Source organism: Trachypithecus francoisi, unplaced genomic scaffold (assembly GCF_009764315.1).
Source record: "Trachypithecus francoisi isolate TF-2019V2 unplaced genomic scaffold, Tfra_2.0 Lachesis_group11, whole genome shotgun sequence".
Taxonomy (NCBI): domain Eukaryota; kingdom Metazoa; phylum Chordata; class Mammalia; order Primates; family Cercopithecidae; genus Trachypithecus; species Trachypithecus francoisi.
This window is the reverse complement of record NW_022681456.1, coordinates 25,908,297-25,925,153: the sequence shown is the minus strand read 5'-3', so window position 1 is coordinate 25,925,153 and position 16,857 is coordinate 25,908,297. Positions and strand designations below refer to the sequence as shown.

General features: G+C 46.6%; 1 protein-coding gene and 1 non-coding gene across 3 annotated transcripts in view; both read left to right on the top strand.

Annotated features, from left to right (window-relative positions):
* BTBD11 (BTB domain containing 11) overlaps nt 1–16,857 on the top strand; it is a 340,401-nt gene that overhangs the window by 45,421 nt on the left and 278,123 nt on the right. The gene's annotated exons all lie outside the window — the stretch shown is intronic.
* On the top strand, nt 11,098–11,180 carry LOC117091227. The gene has a single exon (XR_004440336.1). It is a non-coding gene; the product is annotated as a small nucleolar RNA SNORD74 (small nucleolar RNA).

The following is a 16,857-nucleotide window of genomic DNA, read 5'->3' as shown; positions in this document are numbered from 1 at the left end:
CATTGTTCTAGGCAATTCCCCAAAGAGCAGCCACCTCTGTTGTAACCCATTTTTAGTTTTAATTGCCATATAAGCTGAAACTAGGCTTTTTTTTTTTCCTTTTTTGTTTAAAGCAAGAAATGTTGGTATTTTTAAAATTACATGTTGTGATAATTTTCTTATTCTGTAAAGACTGGCTAAGGTATACTAAGAAATTGGTAGATCTACATATTCATGCATTAGTATATCTGATTGGTAAAAAGGTGGGTGAGGAAATATAGAATACTGATTAAGTTTGTGGATTCTGGAGTCCTAACTCTTGAGACTCACAGTTGACTGTACCCTCTAGCTATATGATCTTAGGCAAGTTACCCAACTCTTCTTTGCTTTAGTTTCTTTTCTGCAAAGTGGGGATAACAACAGCGCATCCAGCATAGAGTTATTGTGAGGATTTTGTCAGGATAAGCTGGGTTATGCTGTAGTAATAGACAAATCCCAAATCTCAGAGGTTGAATGCAACTAATGTGTATTTGTCACTCATGCAGATTCCTTTGAAGGACCAGTGACCCCAGAGCAGTTACCCTCCATGTGTTGGCTTGACATACTCCCTGCTGCATCAATTTTACAGCCCCTTCATATTAACATGCTTCCATTCTTGCTGCAAAAGGGAAGACAGATTATGGAAAATTATTTACTGGCTCTCAAAGACTTTTTTTTTTTTTTTAAATGAGATGGTGTCTCTCTCTGTTGCCCAGGCTAGAGTGCGGTGGTGTGATCTCAGCTCACTGCAACCTCTGCCTCCCTTGTTCAAGCGATTCTCTTGCCTCATCCTCCTGAGTAGCTGAGACTACAGGGCACACACCACCATGCCTGGCTAATTTTTATGTTTTTAGTAGAGACGGGGTTTTACCATATTGGTCAAGTTGATCTTGAACTCCTGACCTCAGGTGATCCACCCACCTCAGCCTCCCAAAGTGCTGGGATTACAGGTGTGAGCCACCACTCCTGGCCTTGGCTCTCAAAGACTTCTGATGACAGTGATACAAATCACAAACCACAAATCACTGTTTGTACTTCATTGGCCAAAGCAGGTTGCGGTGCATGAATCTGTGTTGATGGAAAGGGCCCAGAAGCAGAGGGATACTAGGAATATTGGTGAGCAGCAGTATGTCTGTCACCATATGTCTAGTGCTTATTTGAAAGACTGCATGGCACGCAGTACGTGTAAGTGTAAGCTATTGTTGCCGAATGCTGGCACTGCCAAAGTATTATTTTAAATTTTATTAAAGCTGGTTATTCTTCTTTTGAAGATTTGATCTAAGGAATAACTTCCACACAAGCAAAGAGGCCAAATGGAGTCCCCTGGGAGGTAGTAGGTGTTGCACTCTGTCACAGGGGTTGCTCCAGTACTCTGCACATAGTACATAGCACACATTTGGGAGGTAGCATTGGCAGTGTTTGAGAATATGGACTTAGAGTCAGACAGCCTTGAGTTTGAATTCCAGAGCTAACACCTACTGAATGTATGGCCTTAACCAGGTTATTTAACCTTTCTTAGACTCAGTGACTTCACAGTTAAAGTGGTTGTAGCAGTGCCCACATCACAGGGTTGCTGTGATAATTAAATAAGATAATAGATAGTGTTTGCAGAACCTGATACAAAGTTGAGTGTTCATGGATAGTAATTGTTATTTGTGTGATGATGATGATGATGATGATGAGCAAACTTTTCTGAACCCTCAACTTGATCATCTGTAAAATGAATAATAGTTACTTTTTAGAGTTTTTGGGAGTATGAGGGAAATCACATATATGGACACAATACACACAGTAGACACAAAAAATAGGTGTTTTCCTTTTTTCTGTACCAACTTCATAATGATGTCAGATTTTAATCCTAACCCAGCTGTACTAGATTATTTGGGTATCTTCTTCAGCTCTTCCCTGCCTCCCAAGTTGTGGAGGGTTGAATGAGCTGAGACAAGCACCTACCAATGTGGGTATGTAGGGGCTGTGCAGTAAATGTCATTTGCTATGACCCCCAACCTGTCCCACCATGTTCTTTCCTTCCTAAAGTGCCATTTTCATGATGGGATGGAATTTTAGGGGCCAGGGAGGAGATGTGCTGTGACATCGGATAGGTCCAGCTTGGCACTGCACAGATCCTAACAGACAACTGCAATGCAGTGAATGACCCTACCTGCTGCAGTGAGTGATGCCACCTAGGCAACTGACCCACCAGAAAGTGAAAAGTTAGACTTTATTCACAGCTGGGTAGCATTCATGGAATTTGACAGCCTCTAAAGGAATGCTAGTTGCCAGAAACTACCTCACACTGGAATCCACCAACAGTTGGCTTCGATGGGGGGCACCCCTGGGAGCTGATGAAGCCCAGATAAGGGATAACATATCCTGAGAACACATCACACATCCCTGATAGCATCACTGCCATGAGCACCTTTCAGGCCACAGTCACTGTTCTAGAAGGCTGCTGAGAATGTGCCACCTTCTCTTGGAAGCCTTCCCTACCCTGCCACACCCTGCCTTCCCAGCTGGTTGGCCCCTTTTTGTTTTGTGCCTCTTTGAACCTTTTATCAGTGTCTTTCAGTGCTTGGCACCCTAAGCACCAGCACACAGTAGGCAGTTCACAGATGACTGTTGATTGAGTAATTAAGAGAGGAAGTCAGGGACCTTGAAAACAACTATTTTCCAGAGAAAGCATCATACATAAGGTCTCTGGATATAATTATTCTCCTGAGAATAGAAGAGTGAACATTTTCCTCCTCTTCTAAAGCCTTTAAAAGGAAAAAAAAAAAAAAGTGGGGGGAGGGGAGAAGAGCGTAAAAAAGAAAAAAACCTAACACCAGGAGACAACTCTGGAGAATACCATTTGAGGCTGCAGGAGAAGTTCAGGCTTAGGAGAAAAGATTGATTAGTCATGTCTGCTGGGGAGTGGGCTAGGAGGAGGGCAGCATGTAGGCTTGAGAGCTGCCATCTCTCTTCAACCCTTGACTAGCGACCAAATTAGTGAAAATCCAGCTTTAAGAGTGAAGAAGCATGGTTTTTCTTCAGCCTCTAATTGGGATATTTAGCAAATATGGTTTACTATTAAAATGAAAATGGGGTGGAAAATACAATTTTATAATCCACATTGAGTTTATATTGGCACCCTATCAACAGAAAATACATATTTTTTAATGTGTGAGAAGGAAAGTGACTCCTTTCATCTGAATTACTGATTATTCTTTCTGGAAAGGATCCCACGGTATCCTGGGGACAGGAAGGAAGGACATTGCAAACTCAGGCTGCCAGAAGCACTCCACTGAGAGCCTTGCATCACTTCCTGCAGGTGAGGCTCAAGCAGAGCTTGTAGGGTTCCCCACTTGGCCGTGACAGTTGACCATTTGTTCTCTGCTGAGATCCTGTCAGGCAGCTGGAGCATAGCCCCCAACCATTCCCCAAATAGTTGGGACACAGGTGATTTGCTTAGATTTTGCCGCAGTTGGTACAGCCCGGTTCTTGTCTCTCCAGACTGCTTGTGGCTTTGTCCTTTGTTGGACAGTGCCTTCCCTCAGATCACAGTGAAGTGGAAGATTGGCAGTAGCTTCTGTGAATGGTATGCACCTGTACCTTCATACCAAGGGGGTGGTAACCATAGAGGCTGTGAAGTGAAAACACATCCAAGTTGATTAAAATTTGGTGAGGAAAAGGAAATTCTGTGCTTATAGAAGACTGATTGGCATGGAGAGTTTAAAATGCATACTGAAGTCAACCAAGAAAATGATTTACACCTTTTCCTCTTTCCTTTTTGTTTTGGATCTTGGATACAATAGAGGGTTGAATTATTCATACTCAGAAGTTCACGGACATTTTATCATCATGCAAGGGCTCTCTCTCTCATTTTATTAATATTTTATATTTATTTATTTATTTATTTAAGACAGAGTCTCACTCTGTAGCCCAAGCTGGAGTGCAGTGGTGCAATCTCGGCTCACTGCAACCTCTGCCTCCTCCCGGCTCAAACAATTCTTGTGCCTCAGCCTCTGAGTAGCTGGGACTACAGACGAGCACCACCGCGCTCGGCCAATTTTTTGTATTTTAGTAGAGACAGGATTTTACCATGTTGCCAGGGTGGTCTCGAACTCCTGGGCTCAGGCAATCTGCCTGCCTTGGCCTTCCAAAGTGCTGGGATTACAGGGGTGAGTCACCGCTCCCGGCCTCTTTCCCTCATTTTAGATCTTCACTTTTTTCTCTTTGTCTATATCTCCACCCCCCTGTAGGTACTCATCCAAGGTGTTTAATATATGCTCTTGGACAGGTACGTGTCTTTGTAAAACATGTAAAATTGCTTTGTGTGTGTGTGTGTTATTGATTTATAGAAATGATATTGCACAAAGGAGCTTGTTCGGATCTTTCCATTTTCACCCATGTTCTCAAGATCTATCCATGTTGGTTGTAAATCTAGCTTATTGTTTTTAATAGCTGCACAGTTGGTTCAATCAAGATAGGTTAAGTTATGCAGCAGTAATAGCATGAGAATCTTAGCAGCTAAAAATTACGCAGGTTTACTGCTTAGCCATATTACATATCCATCCCGTTAATAAGAGTTTTGCTTTGGAGACTTAGGCTGATGGAGCCTCTGCCATTCAACATGGCAGAGAGAAGAGCAAGTGGCAAATCACACATTGGCTCTTAAAGGTTCTGTCCAGAAGGTGACAAATAGCACACTGATTTTTAAAGCCTGCCCAGAAGTGGCCAAAACAAGTCTCATGGCCATTCTCCACTTTAAAAGTGGTGGGAACTGCAAGCCTACTATGAATCTAAGAGGTGGAAACACTGGAAATATTTGGTGAACTGTGTAATGACTATCACATAGTAGGCACCCATCATATTTTGCGTCTATCCGTTCTTTAGGGATGGGCAACTAGTTGCTTCCAATTCCCCACTACCCTGAACAATAATGTTGTCATGAATCTCCTTTCACTTGTTCCCATATGGACCCCATGCAAGTATCTATACTCAGGAGTGGGTTGGTTGGGTCACAAGGTTCATACAAACTTGGTTTTGATAATCAGTACTAGGTGAGTCTCTGGAACTACTATGCCAGTCCAGTGGTGCAGAGGGGTTCCCATTTACCCATATCCTGTTTAACAATCAATATTACTCAACATTGTAATTTTGCAAATCTGTTGAGTATAATGTGGAATCTCATTGCTTTCATTTTCATTTATCTTATTACTAATGAATTTGAGCATCTTTTCATCTGCCTGTTGACTATTCTGGTTTCCACTTCTGTGACCTGCCTATTCATATCTACAGACCATTTTTCTATTGCATTTCCTTTCTTTCCCCATTGATTTATAGGAGTTACATATGTAGTTAGATGTTAATTCTTTGTTGTGTTTAGACATTGTAAATATCACTTTCCACTCTGCCACCTCTCTGTTAACTTTCTCCACAGTGTCTTTTGTTGAACAGAAGCCCTAATTTTGATGTAATCAAATCTACCAACTTTTTTTCTTTTTTCTTTTTGCTTTGTGCCTTGAGGATTTTATTTAAGAGGACCTTCCATGCCCTAAGTTCACAAAGGTATTGTTTCACTTTCTTCTGTTAGCTTTGTAATTTTCCTTTCACATTTAGGTTTTTTATCCACTTAGAGTCTACTTTTATATATTGTGTTTGAGAGGGATCCAAATTCATTTAGTGAGCCAGTTTTCTCGACATTATAGAACCATTCCTTTCCCCATTGAGATGAGATGCAACCTTTATTATAAATCAGGTTCAAACATTTTTTTTTTTCTTTTTGAGACAGTCTTGCTCTTGTCACCTAGGCTAGAGGGAATAGTGTGATCTCGGCTCACTGTAACCTCCACCTCCCGGGTTCAAGCGATTCTTCTGCCCCAGCCTCCCAGGTAGCTGGGATTACAGGCACCCGCCACCACACCCAGCTACTTTTTTGTATTTTTAATAGAGACGGGGTTTCACCATGTTGGTCAGGCTGGTCTCGAACTCCTGACCTCAGGCGATCCACCCACCTTGCCCTCCCAAAGTGCTGGGATTATAGGCATGATAGGCATGAGCCACCGTACCCAGCCCAAACATGTTTTTCTTTTTTCCCTGAGCTTTTATTCTCTTCTGAGCTCTCTGCACCTTATTGTTCAAGAAATAAAACAGAATGAGTTTTGTTTGGCAGAATTTGTCTGGTGTGTTCTGAGTAGGGGAGCCTTGATGATTTCCTGTAATGCTGGGAGGTGGTGAGGCATAATGAAACTAATGTGAAACTTGGGGTCAGAGGAACCCAGGCTTGGTCCTGGCTCCACCACTTATAGCCATGTGAACTTGAACAACTTCCTCAACCTCCCTGAGCCTCCGTTTGTACATCTATTAAACAGGGATGATGATATGTATCTCCTAGGAATTCTGTGAGAGTTAAATGCTAGAATATATGTAAAAGCATAGCTTTCAGTAAACGTTATTTTCCCTTTGATCATTGTCACCAGACAATAATAACTCTAACAGTAAGTGGTTTTCCCCAGGCATCACCAAGACAGGTATACATTGGGAACACATTATTCCTGATCCCCCAAATGTCACTGTCTCTTGTTCTCACCTGCTAATGGATGACTTCTCCTCAGTTCTTTCTGTGTATCCCCATGGTGGCCCATGTGGGCTCATGGAAGCTTCCCATTGGCCTTCCCACCAATGGGCACACTTCCATTGGCACTGCAGAGGTCTCCAGGGACACACACTTTCTCCTCTTCCAGAGTCAGCCAATCAGCCCCACAGGCTTGGAGACAAAGGTAGATGTAGATGCTTGGCCAGGAATGTTGGACAAGTCCTCAGAGTGCGGCTCTGGCCTGGGCATTTCTTCACATGGGCTTTAGGAACACAGTATTTCTGCCTGGCTCCCCTACCTCTCTCAGCCCTTTCCCCTGAAAAAATAGAGATAAAATCAAGACAAAGCATGGTCTCTGGGTCACAGGCTTGAGGAAAGCATGGGAAGTGTTGCAGCCGTGCTCTGGGCTGCGTGGCCTGGTGGGACTGCTGAGCGTGTGCTGCTGGAAATAGTTTGGTTGAAAGGCTATGCAAAGCCAGCTCTGTGAAGGTGCTTCTTTGGCTGCCTTTCAAAAAAGGGATTTTTTTTTTTACACTTTTGTGACTTAAGCTTTTGATCCCTTGGTTGTGGCTCTGTGCTGATACCTTTGCTGAGCCTTGAAGGGCTGTCAGGCTAGGCAGGAGGATCCAAAAGTTCTTTTCGACCCAGCACACTGGCCAAGAAAGGCTATCACCTTCCAAGAAGGGTGACCACCTCCTCCTATATGGCAGCCCTCAGAAGGCATTTATCTCAGCGGGCATTGGCCTGACCCACCCCACTTCTCCTCCTCCCTTTGGATTGTGTTTTGAACTACTGCTGGCATAGCCGATCAGAACACTCTTCCCTTCCCCCCAACCTTATGATATTAATAAAGCGATTTCATTCCTCTCTGGATCCAGGGACCTGTGTGTAGGCTCTGGCTTGATTCCAGCTTGAGTAGCAAGCAGGGAGATCATTCTGCAACTGTGCTGTGCCAGAATGAGACTAAATCCCATCTCTATGTTGCTTCTGCCAGGCTGACGGATTGGAGAGAAAGATTTAGAAAATCTGCCCCAAACCTGTTGCTAAACATCCTCACACTGTCTGTCTAGTCCCTGGAATGGAAGGATTTGACTGGCAAATCTCATTCTAGGATGATACTAAGCTGCTGTCCTGCCAGGCTCCTATGAAGCTTTAGGGGAGAAGTATGGAGATGGGTTGGGGAGGGGCTCTCAGTCCAGATGCCCAGAGCTGGGCTCCGTTTCAGAGCCAGTTGCCCTCCAATTTTAAGCAGTAAAGTCTGGCCTAGTCTTTTGTAGTTATTCCTTTACTAGCAGAGGATTCCTTGCTTTTCTCTCTCATTTCTTAAATACTCCTGGAGTTAAGGAGGTAAATAAATGTACGCTCAAAATAGATTATGAAATTGAGTTTTTTACTCCTCCTCCATTTCCATCTTAATAGTGCAGTATACTTGCTATATTTTTGTGTTAAACGTTAAGAGGAAGGCTATAATTTACTCTTCAAGCTCCGTTTCCACTTATTTGATCTCCATTTCAGCTTGGATGGCAAAAATACTTGGTACTTCTGCCACTGGGGTTCTGTGATCATGGCAGACATAAGTAATTGAGCACAGCACTTTTTCTGACTGAGCTCAGATAGGACTTCAGGATCCTTCTCAACACAGTTCTAGGCAGCTGCTACTCATGAGAATTAGCATGTGAGATGTAAGCTGTTTGCTCTCCTGCTCTGTAGGTACTCATCCGGTCTTCTTCATAGTTCTTTATTCATTCTATTTGGTACTTTGTACCTTATATGACAAAGTATCTTCACTTTGTAATATAAGATATAGTGAAGACCTATATATGAAAAAGTGAAGATATATTTTCTGTAAGTTGCTTCAGAGAAGAATCTGTGTTTGATTTACTTTTGCATCATCCCAATTCTGCCCTGTTGTCATCTTTAATACCTATTTGTTGGATCAATGAATGAATATATCTTCTCATTAAGGCTAAGAGGACAGTGTTGAAATTGTATGCAGGACCAGCATTAGGTCTTGCACCTCCTTCCCCAGAAACACATAAAGGAAAGCCAAGCAATAATTACAGAATACAAGAACATAAGCTGACAGTACATTTAAGCCCATTTCCTGCCCCAAACCAGAGCAAAGCGGAGATAGTTCATCTCATGTAAATTTCATAATACAGGAAACTGCCTCCCCTGAGCCAAAATTCAATTCAACTTGGCGTCTTTCTCAGCTTAGTTCCAGCAAGTGTATGGCACTGAGAGGTAGGATAGAGCCTGCATCCTCAAGGAGTGTATTACCAAGAGGGCCATAAGGTGTCCACATGACTAAATCAGCATAATAACCCCCTGACATCCTCTATAACCATTTGCCTCTGTGTTCACTGAGCTCAGCCGCGTGGACTTACTGCCACACTTGAGGATACACTCACCCCAGGGCCTCTGTCTATCATGCCTGGCAGCCACAGCTTCACCCCCTTGCTTCCCTCCGGGCTCTTCTCAAATGTCCCCTATGTCCCTGATGACCCTATCATTCTCTTTCCTCCTTTTCTTACTTTATTTTTTGTAGCACTTTAACCAGTGGACCTGTAGACATTGACTTATTATAGTCTTTGTTCATCATCTGTCTCCTGTTCTGAGATGTGAGCTGCAGGGACATTGCCTCTTTGGCACATTGCTGTCTCCCCAGTGCCGGGAGCAGGGTTTATCAACCTCAGCACCATTGGTATTTTGGCCCAGACAATTCTTTGTTGTGAGGGGCTGTCCTGTGCATAGTAAGATGTTAAGCAGCATCCCTGGCCTCTACCCAGTAGTAGCCAGTAACACCCCCTCTTCTCAAAAAGAATGCCTCCAGACATTGCTAAATGTCCCCTGGGGGAGAGGCAAAATCACCTCTGGTTGAGAACCACTGGCCTAGAACAACATTGGCACCTAGCAAGCACAAATATGTGTTGGGAGAATGAATGAACTCCGCATTGGTTGATGGTGCTCCTACTGTGTGCTAAGCACAGGTTTTCTCCCACTTACTGTTGCATCTGTGTGCGTAGATGGAGCAATTCCCATCTACACTTCCTCAAAGGCTGTTCCTAAATGTTTCAGCTGGGTAGTGCCTGTAGGAAAATATATGAGAAGATTCAGGGCCCATAAGCAGGGAAGCCATTAGCTTGAACCGGTCTTCCTCTGCCTTGGCCCAGAAAGCAGATACTCCCCTGGGGTTCACTTTATGTATATAAAGCATCACTTTCCTTTGAGGAAGTGGGGTGATTGTGAGGTTTAGAGATAATATCCATAAAGCATCTAAAACAGTTCCAGACACACAGTAGTAGATGCTTAATAAATGGCAGCTGTGATATTATGCAGAGGCCTTAACCTGACCCCTGCTTGCCTTTCCAGCGTATTCATCCCACATTCCCATCTCCAAGCTCCTCTATCTTATAGATAAAGCAACTGAAATTGAGTCAGCTGGAGGAATGTGCCCAACGTCACACAGTCAGGAAGTGATGGAGCCGGACCCTGGAGCCCAGGTGTCTGGGCTGTGGGACCCTGCACTTTCTCTTCCATGGAGAGAGGCATGGCCCCGTAACTCAGCATCCTGCACTTTCCCCAGCCTGGCACCTTCCATTCATGCTCAGTAAATACTTGTAGGGGAACTGAGTGCAGAGCCCAGCAAATAAAAGTCAGACAGGATCAGTGCTGGAGTGGATTCCGTGCAGACAGTTCAGGACACGTGGGAGGTGGAGAGGACTTTCCAGTGGAATTGTTAGTGTGTCTCCTGGGCAGAGGCCTGGGTGAGCCCTCCCAGGGTGAGCCCACCGAGTCTCCATGGTGGGAGGGCTCTGGAATCTTCAGTTCTGTACCTACAGAGGGAGTGGGCAGGGAAGGGGGCTGGGGGTAGCTGCAGCCTCCCCTCTGTCTGCCTTAGTGCCCTGTACCCTCTTCCTGCTTGGTCAGAGCACTTCTTTGTTCTCCCCTCTGCTCTCTTTTCCAAATCGGAGGCTTTGAGGTCTGCTGGGTCCTTTCCTTTTTCTACTTCCTACATCTTACAGCGCCTACCTGACTTCGCAACAGACACAGTTCCGGCTTCAGAACTGCCCTAGTTGTCTAACCTACATTTCCCATTTCCTGCTGGGCAGGATCTCTCACCTGCCCTTCGAGGCTGGGTTTGAGGCCGGCTCACTTCTGTCTCCCCGTGTCCCCCTCCCAGGCTGGGACCCTCCTACACCAAGTTCAAAGTTGGCTTTTCAAATCTTTGCACTTTGGGGCCAGGGGAGGCCCTTTTCCTGAGTGCTTTCATCCTTCCTGGCCTTTTCAAAGTGAGCTCCGTAGTACCACCCAATCCGCTGGGACCAGGATTCTTGGCTGCCCTGCTGAAAGTCATGCTTTATATACATAAAGTGAACCCCAGGGGAGCGTTTGCTTTCTGGGCTCGGGCAGAGGAAGATGGCTTCAAGCTAGTGGCTTCTCTGCTTATGGGCCCTGAATCTTCTCATATTTTTTCCTACAGGCACCACCCAGCTGAAACATTTAGGAACAGCCTTTGAGGAAGCCTGTGTTGGTAGGGACATCTGAGAGTGTTGATGAATGCCAACGGCTCTGATGGAAAAAAATCAGCTAATCAAAAAACCATTTAGGAGTAGCTTTCCTCTACAGTGAATAATTTGATCTTTCCTGATGCTCTGGTACCCAAACTCACCTGAGATCTTTGACTGTTTTCTCTCTTGGGCCCTGAATGAATGCTTTATGGAGGAAGTAGCTGGCTTTGGAGAAAGGTTCTTTTTGGCTTCCTCTGGTCACGTGACACACAGAGAACCCATTTAGCAAGCAGATTCCTGAACTGAGGAACCTCCCTGAAATGGAAACACTAAGCCATTAAGTATTAGGGCTTCCCTTTAAAATAACAGTAGTGGCTGGGTGCCATGGCTCACGTCTGTAATCCCAGCACTTTGGGAGGCTGAGGTAGGAGGATCACTTGAGCCCGTAAGTTTGAGACCAGCCTGGGCAACATGGCCACACCTTGTCTCTACTAAAAATACAAAAAACTAGCTGGGTGTGGTGACATGTGCCTGTGATCCTGGCTACCCAGGAGGCTGAGGTGACAGTGAGAGGTGACAACATGCTAGCAGCCCTCACTATGGACACGTCCTTGGCCTCGGGGTCACTCTGGCAGCGCTTTGAGGACCCCTGCAGCCTGCCATGGCACTTTGGGAGCCCCTCTCTAGGCTGTCCGAGGCCGGAGCCACTCCCTCTGCTTGCGGGGAGGTGTGGAGGGAGAGAAGCGAGTGGGAACTGGAGCTGCCCGCAGCACTCACAGTCCAGCGTGAGTTCCGGCGGGTGCGGATGCGGGCTTGCCGAGCCTAGCACTCAGAGCAGCCGGCCGGCGGCACCGGCCCAGGGCGGTGAGGGGCTTAGCACCCGCGGCAGCAGCTGCAGTGGTGCGCCGGGTCCCCCAGCAGCAGTGCCGGCCCGCTGGGGCTGTGCTTGAGTTCTCGCCAGGCCTCAGCTGCCTCACCGCGGGAAAGGGCTCGGGACCTGCAGCCCCCCATGCCCAAAACCCCGCCGCGGTGGGCTCCCGTGCAGCCGGAGCCTCCACGACGAGCACCGCTCCCTGCTCAGTGGCACTCTGTCCCATCAACCGACCAAGGGCTGAGGAGTGCGGGTGCACGGCGTGGGACTGGCAAGCAACTCGGCCTGCAGCCCGGGTGTGGGATCCACTAGGTGAAGCCAGCTGGGCTCCTGAGTCTAGTGGGGACTTGGAGAACGTTTGTGTCTAGCTGAGGGATTGTAAATACACCAATCAGCACTCTGTGTCTAGCTCAGGATTTGTAAATACACCAATCAGTACTCTGTATCTAGCTAACCTAGTGGGGACTTGGATAAATTTTATGTCTAGCTAGAGGATTGTAAATGCATCAATCAGCACCCTGTCAAAATGGTCCAATCAGCTCTCTGTAAAGTGGACCATTCAGCTCTCTGTAAAATGGACCAATCAGCAGGATGTGGGTGGGGCCAGATAAGGGAATAAAAGGGCAACCTGCTCGGGTGGCCTTTAACACTGGTGGAAGCCTTGTGTTTTTGCTGTTTGCGATAAATCTTGCTGCTGCTCACTGTTTGGGTCCACGCTGCGTTTATGAGCTGTAACACTCACCATGAAGGCCTGCAACTTCGCTCCTGAAGACTGCCAGACCACAAACCCCCTCACCGGGAGGAACAAACAATTCCAGATGGGCCACCTTTAAGAGCTCTAACACTCACTGCGAAGGTCTCCCCCTTCACTCCCATTGGCAAGACCACAAACCCACCAGAAGGAAGAAGCTCCGGACACATCTGAATGTCTGAAGGAGCAAACTCCTGACACACCATCTTTAAGAACTGTAACGCTCACCGCCAAGGATCCGCGGCTTCATTCTTGAAGTCAGTGAGACCAAGAACCCACCAATTCCGAACACAAAAGGAGCACCTTAGCCCAGGAGATCAAGGCTGCAGTGAGCCAAGATTGTGCCATTACACTCTAACTTGAAGGACCAGAGTGAGACCTGGTCTCAGAAATCATCATCATCATCAATAAAAATAAATAAAATGACAGCAGAAACAACAGCAACAAAACCAGGGCCGTGTCCTCCCCTTGGGCCAGTGGGGCACCTCCAGGGCAGAAGACCAGGGGCCTGGTGTCCTTCTACCTCTCACTGGCTGTGGAGCCTTTAGCAGGTGGCTCGAAGTCTCTGGGCTCAGGTTCCTGGTATGTAGCACAGTGATGTTCGTTACTTAGCTGCTGGAGGCCAGACCTGGGCCAGATGGTCTCTGAGGTTCCTTACCGCTTCGTTTCTGTGATCCCCTCCCTTCCACCTCCACTGCCGTCTTCCCAGCTGGACAATTGTTCTTTATGGACTTCTCTTCCTGCCTTGGAATCCTATACCCTTCAGTGGTGTCTCCTATTCAAACCTGCAGAGGCTTCCCTCCCATCACCTTGGGAGTTGAATCCAGAGTTCCTGCCTTGACTGAGGCTCTGTACCATCCTGCCTGGGCTGGGCTGCTTTTCCAGCCCACTTCCCTGTCCCCCATCTCTTGTTTGTCACTCTCCAGGCCCAGGGACCTTTTTGCTATCCCTTGAATAAGACCAGCAACTCTCAGCTTCAGCCTTTGCCCTTGTGGTTCCTTCTACCGGGATGGTGTCCCCCAGACAGCCCCATGGCCCCCGTCTTCACTTCTGTCTGGTATTTGCTCACCTCCTGGAAGATGCCATGTCCTCCTCTCCCTCCCTCACCACCCTGCGACCCAGCCATCCCCCTTCTGTCCTCTCGTCTGGCCATATTTTCCTTCACAGGGTGTGTGTTATATATTTGGTTCTTTTGTTTCACTCAACTCCAGGAGGGCCAGGCTTTCTCTGTTTTGTCACCACTGCATCTCTGGTCCCCAGAACTGTTCCCAGCACGTAATTGTAGGCCTTGAGTATATATTTGATGAATGGATGAATAAATGAATTTGCATTTATGCTGCAAACTCCTTACTCCATGACTCTGGAATAGGTTGATTTCTCTGGGCTCAAGTTTCTTAACTGAACAATGGGCTTATATTCACTCTAACACCTCACAATGTTGTGTCTGGCTGCAGTTTAGAAGGAAAGCAGACCTACAGCCATCTATCCACCTTCCAGCGGAACAGATTCCCAGGCCCCTTGCAGCCCTGGCATTGCATGATGCTATGATTCATCTGTGACCCTTGAAAGACCTGCCCTTAACTCCCGGAGTGCAGTATAGCAGTATAGGTTCTCAGCATTGAGAAACAAATACTACTGCTGTGGCCCAGAGCAAACAGTTTTCTCCTTCATTCTGAGTTATGTAATGATGATCAGAGCTGCCTTTTATTGAGTGATTACTATATGCCAGGTTCACTTGTTGTTTTATTCAACCCTACAACCCTTGTGTTGAGTGTGCAAGGTGCTCTCAGCAGCCCTGTTCTTCAGGTGAGGGGCCCAGAGGTATAAGGGGCAGATTCTCCATTTGAGCCAGGCCCATCTGAGTCCAGAGCCTGACATCTCACCACTGCTGTGTGTTTTTCTGCTCTTCAACGAAGAAAAAGAGTCAGTGGCTACTACCTGGACTGTCTTGGACATGGAGATGCACTGCTCAGATACCCCTTCAGGACTGAAGGGCCTCCCCCCACAGCTGAGGGGAGTGCTGCTGGTGCAGCTGTCAGCTTTCAGTCCCCTTTGGAAGTTGACTTTGTTTGAGAGAGCTTCTGGGCCAAAGTCTCACCCCTCTCCCTAGGCAGCCCCTGTCCAGGGACTGATTGATGTGGGGATATAAAAGCCCAGCCCCCCTGCACCAATTTAGGACAGCGCTGAAGCGCCATCCTAGCTTGCTAACAACCACTAGAATGGGCTGAGGCCTCTGTTGAGACTGCATCACAGTCTAACTTCTCCCTTTGTCCAGTTTTGCTTCTCACCCTTCCCTGCCACTGGGGTTGAGCCCAAGAACACTTCCTTGAGAGAGAGAGAGAGTGTGTGTGTATGTGTGTGTCCCATGTACATTCCTTTTATGCTCATTTCTGTCTCCTCATTTGCTCCTTGGGGACCCCAACTTGCCTCAGGGATGTCTCCCCTGGATCCCTGTGGACTTGTCTTAGGACTTAGAGGAACCCATGTGCTGGAGGTGACCATGTGCTTGGAGGTGACTCTCAATCTAGCTCCTCATTGTGGTTCTGAGTTGTGATGTTTTCTGGTTAGATGAATAACTCTTTGCTGAGCTACTGTAAACACGCACCATGGTCATTTTTGGCAAATGCCTGTTGAAGACGGATGCTTTGGGAATGAGAAAGGCAGAAATGGGATTACCATTGCACACAGGCCACACAGCCAAGAGGAAGACCTTGTTTTGGGAAGGCAGTGGGATGTGGCCAAATGTAATAAAGGCAGTAGGATGTGGCCAAATCATGTTTGAATCTGGGTGCCTCAATGACAGCTCCATTCTGGACTTGTTTTAATCCCCTCGTAGTTTCCAGAAGAACCACAACACACAATTGATGCTCGAGAAGTGTGGGAAGAAGATAAATGAATCAGCAGGTAGGAAGTAAAAGGGAACCAAGCAAAGGGAAAAAGTGGGAAACATAATCTCATCATAGACTTCAGGAGACCAAGCCATGTGTAAATTTCACAAACACCAGTGGAGTGCTCCCTTTGTGCAAAGCCAATGCTAAGGGCTGGAATATTAGATGATTCAGCCATGGTCCCTGTCCAGAAAACACTTGTGACTCAACCTTGGGCATGTCCCTTAACCACTTTCTTTGGCTTGGCTATAGGCAGACATGGTCTCTTAACCTCAAGTCACTTAAATATTGGGGGATGATGGGTTTGCTTCCTCTTGGCATCTTCCCTGCTTATCCCCTTACTTTGCACATCATTTGGCAATGACTGCACCACTGCCACCACAAATTGCTATTAATTGTTGAGCACTCACCGTATGCCAGGACCTGCACTTAAAGCAATTTGTGTATGTGTACACTATGGTGTTTCATCCTTATAACAACTCTATAAGGCAGATACTGTCCTATTTTATAGATGAGGATCTGAGGCTCTGGGAGCATAGATAATTTGTCCAAGGTCTTGTAGCAAGTAAGTAGGGGAGCTAGGGCTGTCCAACAATGCGCCCCCTCCTCTTAGTCCCCCTCCACCTGGAGAAGCCCACCTGTTCATATTTTTGGCTCCCACCTTGTCCCCTTACAGGCCCTGATTTCCCTTGAGCTGTCTGGTTCTGCCTCTACACACTGGCTTGCCTTCCCTTTTTCCCTTATCACAACCCATCCTGACTGTTCATACCCAAACCTACAACTGTGCTGGTTCCCTCTGTCTTTGGGAATAAGAATGGATCTCCTGTCACTTGTGAAAACGTCCCCTGATGGGTCTTTGGCTGCATGCCATGCCCTGCGGACAAGCATTGGGGTTCCCCAGGAGGCTGTAAAATAGGAGTCACTGGGATTCTGCCTGCATCTGATGTGAGAGCCGCTCCTGCTTTTGTAGCACAGAGTAGCAGATGATGCCAGAAGGAATTTAAGAAGCTTGATTTTTGGTCATAGCAGTAGGCAGTGTGGCGTAGTGGTTAAGCACCACAGCCATCAAAGTTGACATCCTGGACTTACCATGTACCTGCTGAATGACCTTATGCAATTTACTGAACCTCTGTGAACCTCCCTTTGCCCTTCTATATAACTGGGATAATAGTGAACTCCCATAGAACTGCTGGAAAAGTAGGTGAGACATTGCATTTAAAGCACTCATTGCTCCACCTGGT